Source organism: Athene noctua, chromosome 1 (assembly GCF_965140245.1).
Source record: "Athene noctua chromosome 1, bAthNoc1.hap1.1, whole genome shotgun sequence".
Lineage (NCBI taxonomy): Eukaryota > Metazoa > Chordata > Aves > Strigiformes > Strigidae > Athene > Athene noctua.
Window position 1 is genome coordinate 139,846,092 of NC_134037.1, and position 14,355 is coordinate 139,860,446.

The following is a 14,355-nucleotide window of genomic DNA, read 5'->3' on the forward strand; positions in this document are numbered from 1 at the left end:
CCAGAGCCTTGTCCTGTCGAGATTTGAAGCATCCTGAGGGGCGGAGACCCCACAGTCTCCTCCTCTCACATGGTGGCTGCGCTCTGGCCAGCACAGCCCTCGTCGCTACAAGGGTGCAGTGCTGCCTCATGATCCAGCCAGACAAGTGCCGGGAACACCCGGGATGCAGAAACTCTGGGGAGATACTTGGAAGACACCAGCTCCGACAGAATCCAAGTGATTCTGGCTGTAACCAGATTCTTGAGGGGAGAAAAGCGGGACGGAGAGAAATTCAGCATGTGTTTCCTTGCCATTCATACGTGTGTCTCTGAACCTCTGCGCTAACTCTTTGCAAGCTTAGCTCCTCTGTCGCGTTGTGCTTGTGAAGATGTGTGTTGAGAAGGAGCAGTTAGATTGGCACCATGCAGTCCCCTGTTCAGAGAGTCCTACTCTCCTGCCACCAGTAGTGGGGAACCTGCAAGCTAAACCACACTCTCATGCATTCGTCTTCCCGGTCTGCATTGGGTTGGCAGCTTTGTAGCGCCATTTGCGAGGAAAGGTACGGAAGGAGCTATGAATCCGGGTGTATAACCTGCGAAAGAGCTGGCAGACGCTTTTGTAAGGTGAATGAGGGCACCGCTGCTGTTCATTTTTCAGACTGTCCTCTTTGCCACAACCACCAGCAGGCAAGCACACGAAGAAAGAATCCTCAGATCTCCATAGCCTCTACTGAATGGGGTATGCAGGGAGCCCGTTCCCCATGTCTGCAAGACATTTCCTCAAGGCAAAGGTCTTGGGAGGAGAACAGAGAAAGCCAGTGTACCAAACGTGTTTCCACGTGTGGCAGCAGATCTCACAGCAGGTGCCTTGGACAGAGAGCAGCAGGCAGCAGCGCCTTGGCACCGTGTCACCTCTTGTACCATCTTTCCAAGGGAAGGGGAATCCCGAAGGGAGGTCGAGTCTGTAGCGGCAGTCTGGAAGAAGCATAAGCCTATTCACTCAGGGACTGTGAGGGCCAGAAGTGGATACGCCGGTGTACGTGCAAAGGGCGTGCTGACCGTTCACGGGCAAGAACATGCAACACATTTCACAGCGGATTTCACTTCTCTCAGGCTTCCCTGCATTTCTCACCGGAGGAAGCCCTTCGCATTCTTCAGCAAAGAACCCCGAAGACCGCATTCGAGAACAGGTCGGTGTTTTCTCCGTTACTTCTCCAGGACTGCGGCCTTTCAGTGTCCGCTGTTTCAAGCGCTTTTACAAGGCACAGGCGAGGCCGGGGGCTACGGCAGTTTTACTGTCTGACTCCCCGGGGCGGGGTGCGGGGCGCCGAGGGGCAGCCGCGGCCCCGCCGCCGCCAGAGAGAAGGAGCGCGCGGGCCCCGGCAGCGGCGGCCCCGGCCCCGCCCCCTGCGGCGGGAAGCGGCGGGAAGCGGCGGAGGGAGGGGCGGGCCCCGCGCGCGCCGCCGGGCCAATCCCGCGCTGGCCGAGGGACGCGCCTCAGCGGCGACGCGGCAAAACTCTCAGGCGACGGTCGCCGGAGCGGCCGCGGCGCTGCACGTGTCCCTCCGCCGGCCCGGCCCGGCCCGGCCCGGCCCGGCCCGCCGGCCGGAGGGGAGGGGAGGGGAGAGGAGAGCGGAGAGCGGAGAGCAGAGGAGAGCGCTGCGCGGGGAGAGCGCGGCGGAGTGCGCGCCGCCGGCCTCCGCCGGAGCGGGGCGGCGGCGCAGCCGCGGCGACGGCCCTCGGGGCAGGCGGCAGGAAGGCGGCGAGGCGGAGGGATCCGTGGCGCGTGCGGCGGCAGGGCCGGACGCGGGGCGGGCGCGGCGCCGCTCCACGGTGTGTCCGGTGTGCTCTTCATTGGAGCCGATTTCAGCGGTTTTTTGGTGATTTGGATTTAAATAAGGAATGATTTAGAGCCGCCGTACATCTAGTTGCGATGCTGCTACGAAGTCCGCCCCCCCTGGACCTCGTGGGCTCCAGCTCCGAGTTCACCTCCTCAGAGTCTCCGCGCTCGGCAGCCGCCGCATCTGGACGCGCTGCGGGGAGATCGGGGACCGGGAGAGCCGACGAGGCCGTGAGCACCGGGCGGGGCGCGGCGCGGCGGGGGTGAAGCTCCGGCTCCGCGGGGAGACGGGCCTCGGCCCGGCGGGGCAGGGGCCGGGCAGCGGGGCCGGGCAGGCGCCCGGTGGCTGCGCGGCGGGGGGGCCGTCGCCGGGGGCGCGAGGCTGGTGCCCGCCAGGAGCCTTCGAGGGCCGGTGGGAGGAGCGGGGAGAGCCGAGTCCGCGCGCGGAGGCGGCGGAGGTCGCTGTCGCTGGGGGAGAAAACAGGGAAAAAACTCGTCTTTCGGGTAAGCGTCCACAGCTGCGGTCGTGCGTGGCTGCGTGTGAAGAAGCTTCTGGGACCGCGGCCGGGCGAGGCCCCTTCCGCGTCCCCCGCCGCAGCCCCGGCAGGCATATATTTCATTTCTGGTCGCCCGGCAGGCATTTCTGGTCGCCCGGCAGCGAAAGGGGGGCTCGGCACGGCCCCTGAGTCGTCTGCTGCCCTGTGGATAGAACCTTTTCGTGTCCCCGTACGGTTTTAATTCAAGTTCTTCTCTCAGGTAAAGAGCTCTCGTGAAAAGGTCTTGGAGACCCCTTTGCTTTAATTGTGGCAATGCTTACAGAGCACTTGCTGTTTTGATGACGCAAATGCATCAAAACCAGCGCCCGGCCCAAAACATGCGTGACCTGTAACTGCGTTCTAGCTGGCCTGAAGTGCCTGTGAAATGCTCTTGGTCGAGCGTATATAGGTACTGCTTTGGCTGCTTGAAAAACAAAGCTCTGTTCAGAAATCGGGACGAATTTGTGCTTCTGGCTGTAACCTAAAAGGATGAAAACTTGACTTAAGCTTTTTCTAGTCTGTAACTTTAATGGTAATGTGTGTTTTGTATTTATGATTTTTCATCCAGAAAAGAGACAGTGTCCGTGATTTTAGAGAACGTTAGGTAATCCATGCTCTCTCTGCATCTCAGTGTGGCTACTTTAAGAAGGAAACTATTTCACTTGGAGGAAGGAGGAGTTCATTCTTTTTAATGTAGCCTTCAAAAACTGAAACTCTTCTCTGGGCTTTGCAAGTCAGGCTCTTCTCGGCAGGGTGTCTTGCAATTCCATGAGAAATAAAGGCAGACCAGCTCCGACTTGGAAGTTTCCTTGCAGCAGAACTCTTTCAGGTTTTTCAGTTGTATGGAGTCTGTTGTTTTTTCTTTTTTTTTTTTCCTTTCCATTATTTTCAAGACTAATGAACTAATAAGGAAGACATCCTTGGCGGGTATGTTTGGTTTTTACTTTGCAGACAGCCATGGGATTCTGCTTCAGGATCACTGCTCTGCTTTTGCAGTCTATGGTTGTCAGAGGCTCCAGGGAATTCTGCTGCCCAGTGCATGCAGGGGAAGGCTGTGAAAAGTTACGCAGGTAAAGCAGCTGGCACACGTTGTCCGCGTGGAGAACAGGGAGGAGGAAGCTAAATGTGAACTTTTCACGGAAACCAAAACAGAATCGTCATTATGAAACTGGCTGTAAGCTGGTTCTTTTGGTTTCTTTTTTTTTGTTTTGTTTTGTTGTTTTTTTTTTTTTTTGTTGTTTTGTAGTTGTTTGCTTTTTGCAGACCTTTCCCATGCTTTGAGGCCTGGATTTATTCTTACCTCATATTTGTAGGGGGGCTGGACTCTGCTGGAGTGTTTTAGCTGCAGAGACAATGGGGAAGTGCCCTGGATGAGAGAGATGATAATGCTGGTGCTACCTACAGGTTCAAGTCGTAATGCCTCTTTCCTGACTTGTTGATGTGCAGCTTTTGCAGTTTTTCGGATATCAGCAAGCAGTTTCTCTCTAGTTACTCAGCTTCCTACATTTGTAGCGAGTAAAGAGCATAGAGCAGGAGCTCTAAGGTAAGCCAGCATCTGAGGGGTTTATCCTCTTCCAGGTTTGCGGTCCCAAGAAGTTCCGTGGCAGATCCGAAGTGGCTCCTGTCCCTTTGGAAGCTGTGTATCTGTGTGTCTCTAACCGTGGTGTAATTTGCCAGGCTGAACCCGCTTGTTGTGTTGTGACCTGTATTGAGGGCAGTGTGCTGCAAAGTTCCCTTTTTGTCTGGACAAAGTGGAAACTCTCTTTTCCAGGCTGAGTCTTCCTGACTTGTCTTCGTGACTCCAGCCTGGAGAACAGCAGGAAGAGAGGTGCTCTCAGGGTAAAAGCAAATAGTGTGCAAAAGGAATAAGCTTTAGAAAACTCTTTTCTCTTAGGATATTATTAATAGCAGGACTATTAATAAATAGATATTGTTTTATACAGCACAGGTGCTCTAGGAACCATACTAACAGTTCAGTGCAGTATGCACGGGTGCTCTAGGAACAGTGCTGAAGATAAGTAACCATGATGACCAAAGACTGCATCAGTGAGCAGTGGTGTCAGAAGAGGAACCGGAGCAGAACGGGAAGAACTAGTTGGAACTGTGGAATATAATGGGCTTTGGAAATTGATGATGAATTGGTATTGTATTGAATGTTACGAAGAATCGTATAAAGATAAGATACTTCTTGTTAGCTGTTGCCACTTGCTGAGGTGATGGCTCAACTGTGAGTTGTTAATAAAGCAAGCCTAGAGATAGCCACAGTCTGGTAAAATCCTTTAACATCGTACTCCTCCTCCTTGCAGAAGGACCCATGTGAACAAGATCAACAGGCATAAAAAAGTGTATCTTCAGTTCCCTTTGGTTTCCTGGGGCTAAATGCTGTCCTCCTGAAGGAAACGCTTTAATGTTGCTCTGAATGCAGTTAGAAATGGATCAGAAATAGGAGAAGAACTCTCTTAAGTAGTTTTTAATCCCAGGACATGCATGGTCAAACTTGACCGCTTCTCAGAACCAATTTTGAAATAACAGGTTTGGGTGTCTTTTTCATTAAATGCTAAGTTTTTATGAAAGACTTCGCTGCAATAACTTTTTTCAGAGGATATGAAGCTCAAGTTATCCACAAGAAAAGCATGGCAGAGGGGAGCTTTAGCTTTGGAAGCTGATTCCGTGCCCGCCCCCCCAGCCCAAGATCTACTTCTTGGTGTAGAAGCAGTCCAAGGCTTGCCTGGCATTAGTTGCAACACTCTCAAGTTAGGAGAGTTAAGAGAACAAAGTTGCCTAAATGAGGCAGAACTTCCTTCTTAGCTCAAGAGATGGTTCAGGTAAATATGTTCTTATTTCCTTCTTTTCCTAGGAATTTTCTCACGGCACAATGGGATGTTTCAAGGAGCGTAGCTCAAGATCAATGAGAAGAAACGTGCCACCCTGTTTAGGCTCCAGCTTTGACAAAAGCATGGCCATACTAAGTGAAAATGTCAATCGAAGACACTTGTTGAGGTATTGTGTTTTGAGATGTCCAATCTCTGTTCACTCCACAGAATGACGAGGAGAAGTGAAAGCATGCACAATGAGTCACGTCATGATAAATGTACAGCTAAAAATCTGTGGGTGAATATGCTTCTGTTCATGTCAGTGCCAGTGTCTTTCGAACCAGAATCACTCTTCTTAGGAAATGCCTTTTGCTTGTATAAAAACCATGCGTCTTTCCCCAACTCCTTTGAGACCTCTCTGCTTTGGTTCCTGAGAGATTATTTGCCCTATCGAGACGTGCAGATTTGCAGGTTAGGGAATGTCCATCCCTATCAAACTGTTTGCACGTGGTATGCAGCAGACTTGAGTTCTGAATCCCTCTTGTGGCCCACAGGCTTTTCTTTGTATGTCATGGAGCACCCGATTACAAGCTCCCTAGTCTTGTGGGAGAACTCTACAATGCAGTATGATAGTGTGAATTCCAGCCTGTTCTTAGGCCCTGGAGAATCTGTTCCTTAGCTTGCGTTTCTTTGTGATGCGGATTTTCTGGAGTCTGCAGGACACAAATGAATTGCAAGTCATTCTTGCAAATAGGAGGGAACGTTGCGGTATTATCATAGAATCCCAGAATGGTTTGGGTTGGAAGGGACCTTAAAGATCATCTAGTTCCAACCCCCCTGCCATGGGCAGGGACACCTTGTATTAGGCTCAAAGCCCCGTCCAACCTGAGCTTGAGCACTTCAGGGAGGGGGCATCCACAGCTTCTCTGGGCAACGTGTGCCAGTGCCTCACCACCCTCCCAGGAGTGTACTTCTTCCTTATCTCTAATCTGAATCTCCCCTCTTTCCGTTTAAAACCGTTAGCCCTCGACCTGTCCCTACAGTCCCTGATAAAGAGTCCCTCCTCAGCTTTCCTTTAAGTGTACTGGAAGGCCACTAGAAGGTCTCGGCGGGGCCTTCTCTTCTCTGGGCTGAGCACCCCCAACTCTCTCAGCCTGTCCTCGTAAGGGAGGTGCTACAGCCCGCTGATCCTCTTGTGGGGCCTCCTCTGGATCCGCTCGAGCAGATCCATGTCCTTCTGATGTTGGGAGCCCCAGCGCTGAACACAGCGCTGCAGGTGGGATCTGACGGGAGTAGAATAGAGACCTCTCTCGACCTGCTGGCCACACTGCTCTTGATGCAGCCCAGGATGAGCTTGGCTTTCTGGGCTGCAAATACACGTTGCAGTGTCATTTTGAGCTGCTTCTCAGGCAGCACCCCCAAGTCCTTCTCCGCAGGGCTGCTGTCATTCCACTCCTCGCCCAGCCTGTCCTTGTGCTTGGGTTTGCCCCGACACTTGTGCAGAGCCTTGCACCAAGCCTGGTTGAACTTGGTGAGGTTTGCATGGGCCCAGCTCTCGTGCCTGTCCGGGTCCCTCCGGATGGCCCATCCCTTCCCTCCAGCGAGTTGACGGCACCACACAGCTTGGCTTTGTCAGCAGACTTGCTGAGGGTGCACTCGATCCCCCTGTCCGTGTCGCCAACAAACAGGTGATCATCTATTGCACTATATTATTATATTATAATACACTGTAGTATTGTAACCTTTATACTATTGAATTAATTATTGTAATATGTGTGAGTTAAAAAGTAATTCAGTCGTGAGACTCACAAAGCCCCTGCTGTCGGGAAGGTGTCCCTGAAGTTCAGCAATTTATCTTGGCGCTGACTTGCTGTGCCGAGAGCGCAGGAAGGCTCGGTACCACGAGGCTGCTTGCTGGCAGCTGGGAAAATCCGTTGGCTCCAGGCAGTGTCCTGCCAGCTGTGGGCTGCATGCGGGAGGGGGCCTGAAATGCACTTTGTGTAGTAATTCAAGTTCTAGGTGTGGAGATCTTTTTTTTCAAGCAAGCAAGCGTTGGAGTTCTTTGCTATTTGGGAATTTATGTTGAGGAATTTCTTACCCTCTAGAGCTTTTGTGTGCTGATGGAGAAAATGATGTGATGCATGCTTAAGCAGCATACTAAAACCACGCATCTTAAGCACAGACTTCCCACGTAAACAATTTTCTAAAAAAGCAATTGGATACAATTTTACATGAGTGGAGTAAAGCCACTTTATCTGGAGTTATTTGTTGTTTTCAGGAAGAAGGTAACTGCACAGAACAGAAGTTGCGTGTTTGTTTCCATCAGAGTGTCTTTTCAGTCTCTTAAAAACTTGCGATACAGGTCCTGCTTCTAAGTAGGTAATTTAAGTTGGATGCTGTGGTTACAACAGTAACTTCTAGTTCAGTATTTAAAAGAAAAAAATCAATCCATTGCATACTCTTTTTTTAGTAGAGCAGCAGTGAAATGAAGGGAATAACATATTTTTTGCCTCAGAGTATTTTATATATGAGTGCGTTTTAGTCACCGGAACACTGAGGACGAGAGCTGAAGCAAAAGCTGCAGAACAAGTCTGTGACGAAAATGAGGGCTTGGAGGTCCACTGAAGCTGTGGACCTCGACAGAGTCATTACATCGCTACAACTCGATCTGTTTTGTTTGACAACCTTATAACAAAGTAAGTGGGGTTTTTTTCATCATCTTGCAAAAGTACTAAAATGAGCCTTATTAGCAAGCCTTTGTGCTATGGCATACTATTGGCTAGGGACTTTCTCCTTCTTTGCACGGCAGAAGAAGGTGCTGTTCCTGGCAGCCAGAGCTAAGTGTATTCGGTGGTCAGGCTGAGGTGTTTCTACGTGCCCTCACGTAAACATTGTGTCCTAGCGATTGCTGCTAGGCCGCAGGTGCCCTCTGTTGTAGTGGTCCACCGCTGTTACAGCACTTGGAACTTTCTGGATGTTGTTAGCAACAACTGCTAGTGTACAACTGCTGTGGATCAGGAAGGGAGGGTCTCCTCCTCCTCCTCTGCCCATATGTCTGGTAACTGTTGTTAATATCTTGATCTATATAAGGTGGGAGCCTTTTTACTTCCTAGGCAATCTGTTTACCCCAATTTTTTTAGAAATAGGTGCTTGTGGCTGTTTTAGACTTCCAGATGTGTGAGTGTGTGTGGGAGTGAGTGTGTGTGTTCTTTGGAAGATGCTTTCTGAGTAAAGGATTTGGGCCCAGTTTATGTTTAAATTGGTCACTGGTGTCTGTTTTGGGCGTTGCCAGGTGCAGAGACATCTTCATAGTAGAGCATCTTGCTGTCCTTTTGAATGACAGGCACTTCATTTTTTAAGCATCTTCATAGCCTACTTTCAGAGTGTTTTCTTTAGATCTGAATTCCATTTTTTAAATTTTTGTATTTTTCTGATGAAACCAGGATTACCCCTAGTACTTTGTGTATCATCTCTGAAATGCCTGTCTGATTTTTGGTTTGGGTTGGGTGGTTTTTTGTTTTTTGTGTTTTGTTTTGGTTTTTTTTTTTGTCTGCTGGGAATTGTGTTTTCCTGGGTTCTGCCACACTCTTGGATTATTAACCTGTGAATGATTGATAGAGATGCTTTGGTTTTGTGTCTGGAGAAGTATTTAGCTACCATGTGTCCTATTTTAGAGCAGAAATTCTTGTGCTGAAATCTTGGGTGCCAGAATGATGTTCCTATTTTCTCCTCTTGTACTTTAATTGAATCTCTTTTGTATATGGAGTGCCTTGGTAATGTTACTATAGAGGCACCAAATATGCCCGTGTTAGGCTTTCTGCACACTTGTGACTGATCTTTCTTGTTTGTTCTCATTAGAAAAACCTCAATATTTACTCCCAAGGAGAGGAGGAAATCCAAACAGGTGACAGAGAAATAGGTGAGAAGCAAGATGACATTGTAGGTTAGTTCTGGTTTAGATTTTCTTTACCACGCTCTAGCCAAAAGCCTTGTCTTAAACAATTGAGATGAGCTGAACTACTGGGTGTTTTTCACCTATTGAAAAATTCTGTATTGCTGTCGAGGTGACAAGCCATAGTCACGGACTCTAGGGCTGTAGTGTAGTGAGCTCAGAACAGGCATTCAGAGGGGGAAAAAAAATTGGATGCTTTTCCAAAATGCTTACAAGATAAAAGGCAACGGATGGCTGTGGACAGGTGGGAATAGAAAGCAATGGACGGTGTTACTCAGAATAAGAAAGACTGATCTTGGTACATCAGGAGCAGGACAGTTTTCCTGGTGTTGAGCAGCACAACGAGAGCGTTTTGCAGAAGTTAGGTGGGCTGTCAAGGGTGTATGGAAAGCTCCTCCTGAGCGTGAAGGTCACCAGGGGAGAAGATAGCGGCGTTCCTTTTTCTGTTTAGCAGCAGTGGGTGGAAGCTGCCGTCCGGGCTGTTAGGAGCTGCCATCCTGGTACTCGTGGAAATACCATGAGGAATAAGGTTAAATCATAAGAGGGCATCTTAACTTGATGTTTGAAGTGAGGGGGGGAAACTTTGTTTTAAGGAGTGCAATAGTTGTGATGAAGGCAGTCAGTGCAATGAGCCTTGCAGGAGTTTTCTGGATGGAAAAGAAGGGGGTGAGACTGTACTTAAGGGCAGAAGAGGATGTGGCAGTAGTGGAGCCGATCAGTGTTAGATTTTTGTGAGAGATCTCTGCGCACACGCAAGAAAGCTCTGAGAGACAGTGGCAGGAGGGGGAGCCCAAACAGTGCCCTGCTGGGCTACTGCCAGGCCCATCCCAGGGCCATCAGCCCATCCCAGTCCTCGATGCACGAGCCCAGGGGGGCGCAGTGAGAGGCAGGGACCCAAGTCGAGGAGGAGCAGCTGCCTTGTCTGGGCCCCTCCCAGGGCTGCCCCAGGAGAGCCGTCAGCCCCGGTGTGCAGCTGTGAAACCGTGTGGATGAGTCCTTGGGAGCAGCTCTCCTATCACCTTTTGGACTAAGGGGTTACTGCCCAGGGGTGGGACGTACTGTGGGAGGCAGGGGAAGAGCAGTTTGCACAGGACTTATTATGGGATCTTTAGGGCAGGAAGCAAAGGCGGGACAAGGGAGGGGTTGAGGTAATTTGGGGAGGAACAAGAGTGGGACGAGACGGGCAGGGAGATAAAAAGGGCTGGTGACACTTCGGGCACGTAGGCATCCGAGTAGTGCATTTTAATTTCATTTGCTACAGTACTTCAAACCCGTTTAATGTTATGTCACTGCTCAGTAGTTCCGTCAGAAGGCGGCGAGGCGGAAGGTGGTGGTGAAGACGCTCGGAAGCCCTGCTCCTTTCGACAGAGAAAAACCGTTGAGCGCTGTCAAGCTCCAATGGCAAGTACGTTACATGCACAGCTCCTCTTCAAGCTAACTTCTTGCATAGGAGTGAGATTTTTTTGGAATGAGAATATATAGACACACTCAACTTCTCCTGACACTTCTTACCTTTACTCTGCAAGTAAATGTTCTGAAATGCGTGTATCCTGTGCACGTTACCTTTCTTTGCCGTTTGGCACCCTTGCTGTTGATTTGGGGTCAAACAATGACCTACGTATCCCTCAAAGAACAGTAATTAAACATACTTGATAATCTTACTCCTGTGTTTTTCAGTTCTTAAAAAGCAGGGGTGTGTGTTTTCACTTCTACTGTGCATTGATTTAAAAAAAAAATCCCCTTCCCCAAATCACTTGACACTTCTGCAATTAGAGATGGGTGAAACACGTTCCGTTTTCTGCCTCCTTCGCTATCCTGCTTTGTTTGTAGCAGTGTTGTAAATTCATTGCAAACCGAACCAAACCAATGTAAGATGTGTTTTTTGGGCCAGTCTTCACCTGACAGGTGTTCCTTTAGAAACAGTCAGTCACGAGGGTCTTCTGGAAGAAATAACAGGTTGGTGTCTAGTTCTTCTGTAGAATAGTGATAGTTCTTCTTTTTCAACAGTGCTGTCAGTCACATCACTGAATAAAGCTTTTGAGGGTTTCTATACTGGTGGTAACTGCAGGTTAATAGTAGGATGTTTGCTGTTGTCTGAGGGTATAAAGACAAGGAATGTTTGGGGAGGGGAGGCTATACTTTTTATTAGCCATTAGATTTTTTTTTTTAGAAGGCAGCTTTACTGCCTTTTCACTGATGCTACCTTAGCAGTGATAAGGTGGTTAGGGAGGTTGTGGCTGAGATGGTGGAAGTGAGATTTTTTTTTTTTTTTTTTTTTATTCTGGAACTGAAACCAAAATACCTGTCTGAAAATCGTAGACTATTGAATCTTGAGGGATACAGATTATTTTCTTAAAATTGAAAGTAATTTTGTTAGAGGGAGAACCTGTATGGTGGTTTTTATTTTTTTTTTTTTTTTAAATCACCCAAATACTGATTCTGGTTTCTTTCTGGAATCAGTTAATGTTTCTGTATGAAACTAACATTAAACAAGAAAAATGCTAAATGAGATTATAAATTGCAGTAGTAATGACAACAGGATTTTGGATCCTGTAGCCAGTTAGAGCAGGGAGAATGGGGTCTCTTTCTAGAGAGGAGGAAGCATTTTGTTTTGCATCCTTGAAAGCAGAAGGCAGGGTTTTTGAAGCCCAATTTTTAAATAAGTTAAAGTTTCTGTTTCCCAGAGTGGATGCGTAATGCCAAGTGAAACTCTCTGTGTGTGAGAGAAAGAGATTGGACACAGTGAACTGGTTAAACATTTTACCTTCCTAAGAAAAACTAAATTTTGCTGTCACAAGGAAAACCACGTAATGTAACTTGACATCGCATTCATAAGAGTGCAGTGATCAGGCAACTTAATAGATCTCAAAGTAAATTCTGAGACTGAATTCACTTAGGTTTTGATATGACTTAGGGCGTACCTCAGTTTTGTTGCTTGCTTGTTTCTGTGTCTGCAGACAGACAGGCAGCCCACCAGAGTGATTCCGCATCCTCCTCTGGTGACAAAGAGCAGCATGAGAGGTGTGGGAAGCGCAGCTGTAACAGATTTAAGGAAGTTAATGAAATTGGAGAATTTGGGAGGTGTTTGCATCTGCCTAACTGAAGTGTTATCCTCTTCAAGTTGTACACTTTTTAAACGGTGGCAATATCTGATTGCATCTGTTGGTACTGACAGCTGTAACTGGACTCTCTAGAATTTTTTTTTTAATTGATTTTTAATAAGCAATTTGTTTTCTAGGCAGGAATGGGGTGAGGAACACTTATGTCATGTTTTAATTACTGTGCTTTGCAGAGGTTTATTCAGGAAGAAAACCACCATAGCAGAAAATGTTTATATGAATAGAGGAAGTGACCGAGGTTTTGTTACATAACAGATGCTCTCGAAAAACTATTTTAAGGACAACCTAACAGATGAGTTTTCAGCCTGATGTCTTTCAGACATGTGTCTTCTGGCACGTATATCCCAAAGTCCTCATCAAGTAGGAGCAGTGGTGGGTAGCCTTTCTAATGTTAATCTGCACAGAGGTAAGTAACCCCTTGGGCTGTAACTTTCTGAGTGTAAAATCTCTGAAAGATGTCAGTGTGTTTTGGGAGGTTCTTCCATCACACAAGTCAAGGTCAGTTCATGGTCTCCACGTACAGAATACCTGTTTCTTGCATTCATGCTGGTGCGAATATTCGTACGTGCAAAGAGTTGTGAGAATAATTAACAGATCAATGTCTGGAGTGACCATTTTCCTTTATTTGCTCACGGATATTAAATGTAAACCCATTTAAATGAATATTTAACTATTTACGAAGTTTATGGAGATCCGTAAGGCTTTCTGCATTCACTTGCCATCCTCCTAAAAGCAAAAACCTTCTAGCTGCATCCTGAGTTAGAAAGTGCCTTTCTCTTTCTCCTGCATTCAAACCAGGTGTCTTCCAGTAAATTGGGGGAAAGACGAATTAAAGGGAATTCCCAGGGATCGAATGAGAATTGGAGCAAGTCTGTCTGATGGTGATCCAATGCAAATAGATTGTTCGGTGAGTATTTTTAGTTCATTGTCTCAGGGAGATGCTTCCAGTGTTTGTAAAAGCTTTCAGTAAGGTGCTGTCTACAACCACCTTGGTTTACAGTTTTCTCTCGAGCAATTTGAAAACCGCCCAGAAGGTTCCCTTTGTGCTGACGTGTGATTTCTGACGGAACCTCATTTGAGGGCGCAGCTTTCCTTAGCATGCAGAAATGTGTTCTGTTGACTTTCTCTTTAGGTGCGATTTGATGGTGTGGGTGGTCTTTCTGACCACATTGCAGCTTTAAGAGAGATGGTTGTTTATCCGTTGCTTTACCTGGAATTCCTTGAGAGATTGAAAGTTCAAACGCCAAGGTAACAGGTTGTTTAAAACTATAATTCACTTGTTTTCTGGAGCATATTTGACTGAGGTATCAATATATTCCCATGCTTCAGAATTTTCAGCAGCACTGATAGAGTTTTTTAGCAGTAGCAAAAAGTGATTGATTGAAAACGGATTGAATCCAGAATATGTGTGGGTTCAAAGATTGAGTGTGTGGTAAGAATACACTTCAAAGGTGTCTTGCCTTTTTAAAAGGTGGGGTTGTGATGTTTTTCTTTGAGTTCTATGTACAAGGCAACTTGATTAGTTCATAAGCAGGAAGGGATTACCTACTGGTAGTCGCCTGTCGTTTGTTGCTTGGAAGTCCACTTGTCTCTTCCACTGACTCTTTTCTTTTTTTTTTTTTTTTTCAAGGGCCCAGGTACCCATTTTACAATTGATAGGACTTGCAACTAGACCCTTGCAGTGGGTGTTTGTGCTTGGGCTAAAATAAGAATGTGTCAGCTTCTGACACAGCTAAATTAGTTCTGCGTTATGAGATGGAATTATTAGAGATTTAATTGTTAGCTTTACATATTCTTGGTCAGCAAAACTCGATTGTGGATATTGAAATAGGACTTCAAGTTCTTTCCTTTCAGTAACTTAAAACTACTTCAAATTGTACAAGTAAAATCTTTCAGTGCTTTACTTCTTTATTCATTGGAATTCTCTTTGAAAGAGCGGTGTGGTTGTTGTTGGGGGGTTTTTTTGTTTGTTGTTTTTTTTTATTTAGATGAAGAGTATGATTATCTGGAAATGCCGAATACCCTCCCAGCTTTAGACTTCCTCCTCATTTGTAATCAGCATTGGATGGTCTGGGAGATCAAATCCAGTAACTTAAAGCTTTCTGAAGGAGAATGAA

The 14,355-nt window shown here is 47.3% G+C and overlaps 1 pseudogene; it reads left to right on the plus strand.

Annotated features, from left to right (window-relative positions):
* The first annotated feature begins 1,911 nt into the window (after positions 1–1,911).
* Positions 1,912–14,355, plus strand: part of LOC141957995 (ATPase family AAA domain-containing protein 2-like) — a 130,907-nt pseudogene continuing 118,463 nt past the window's right edge.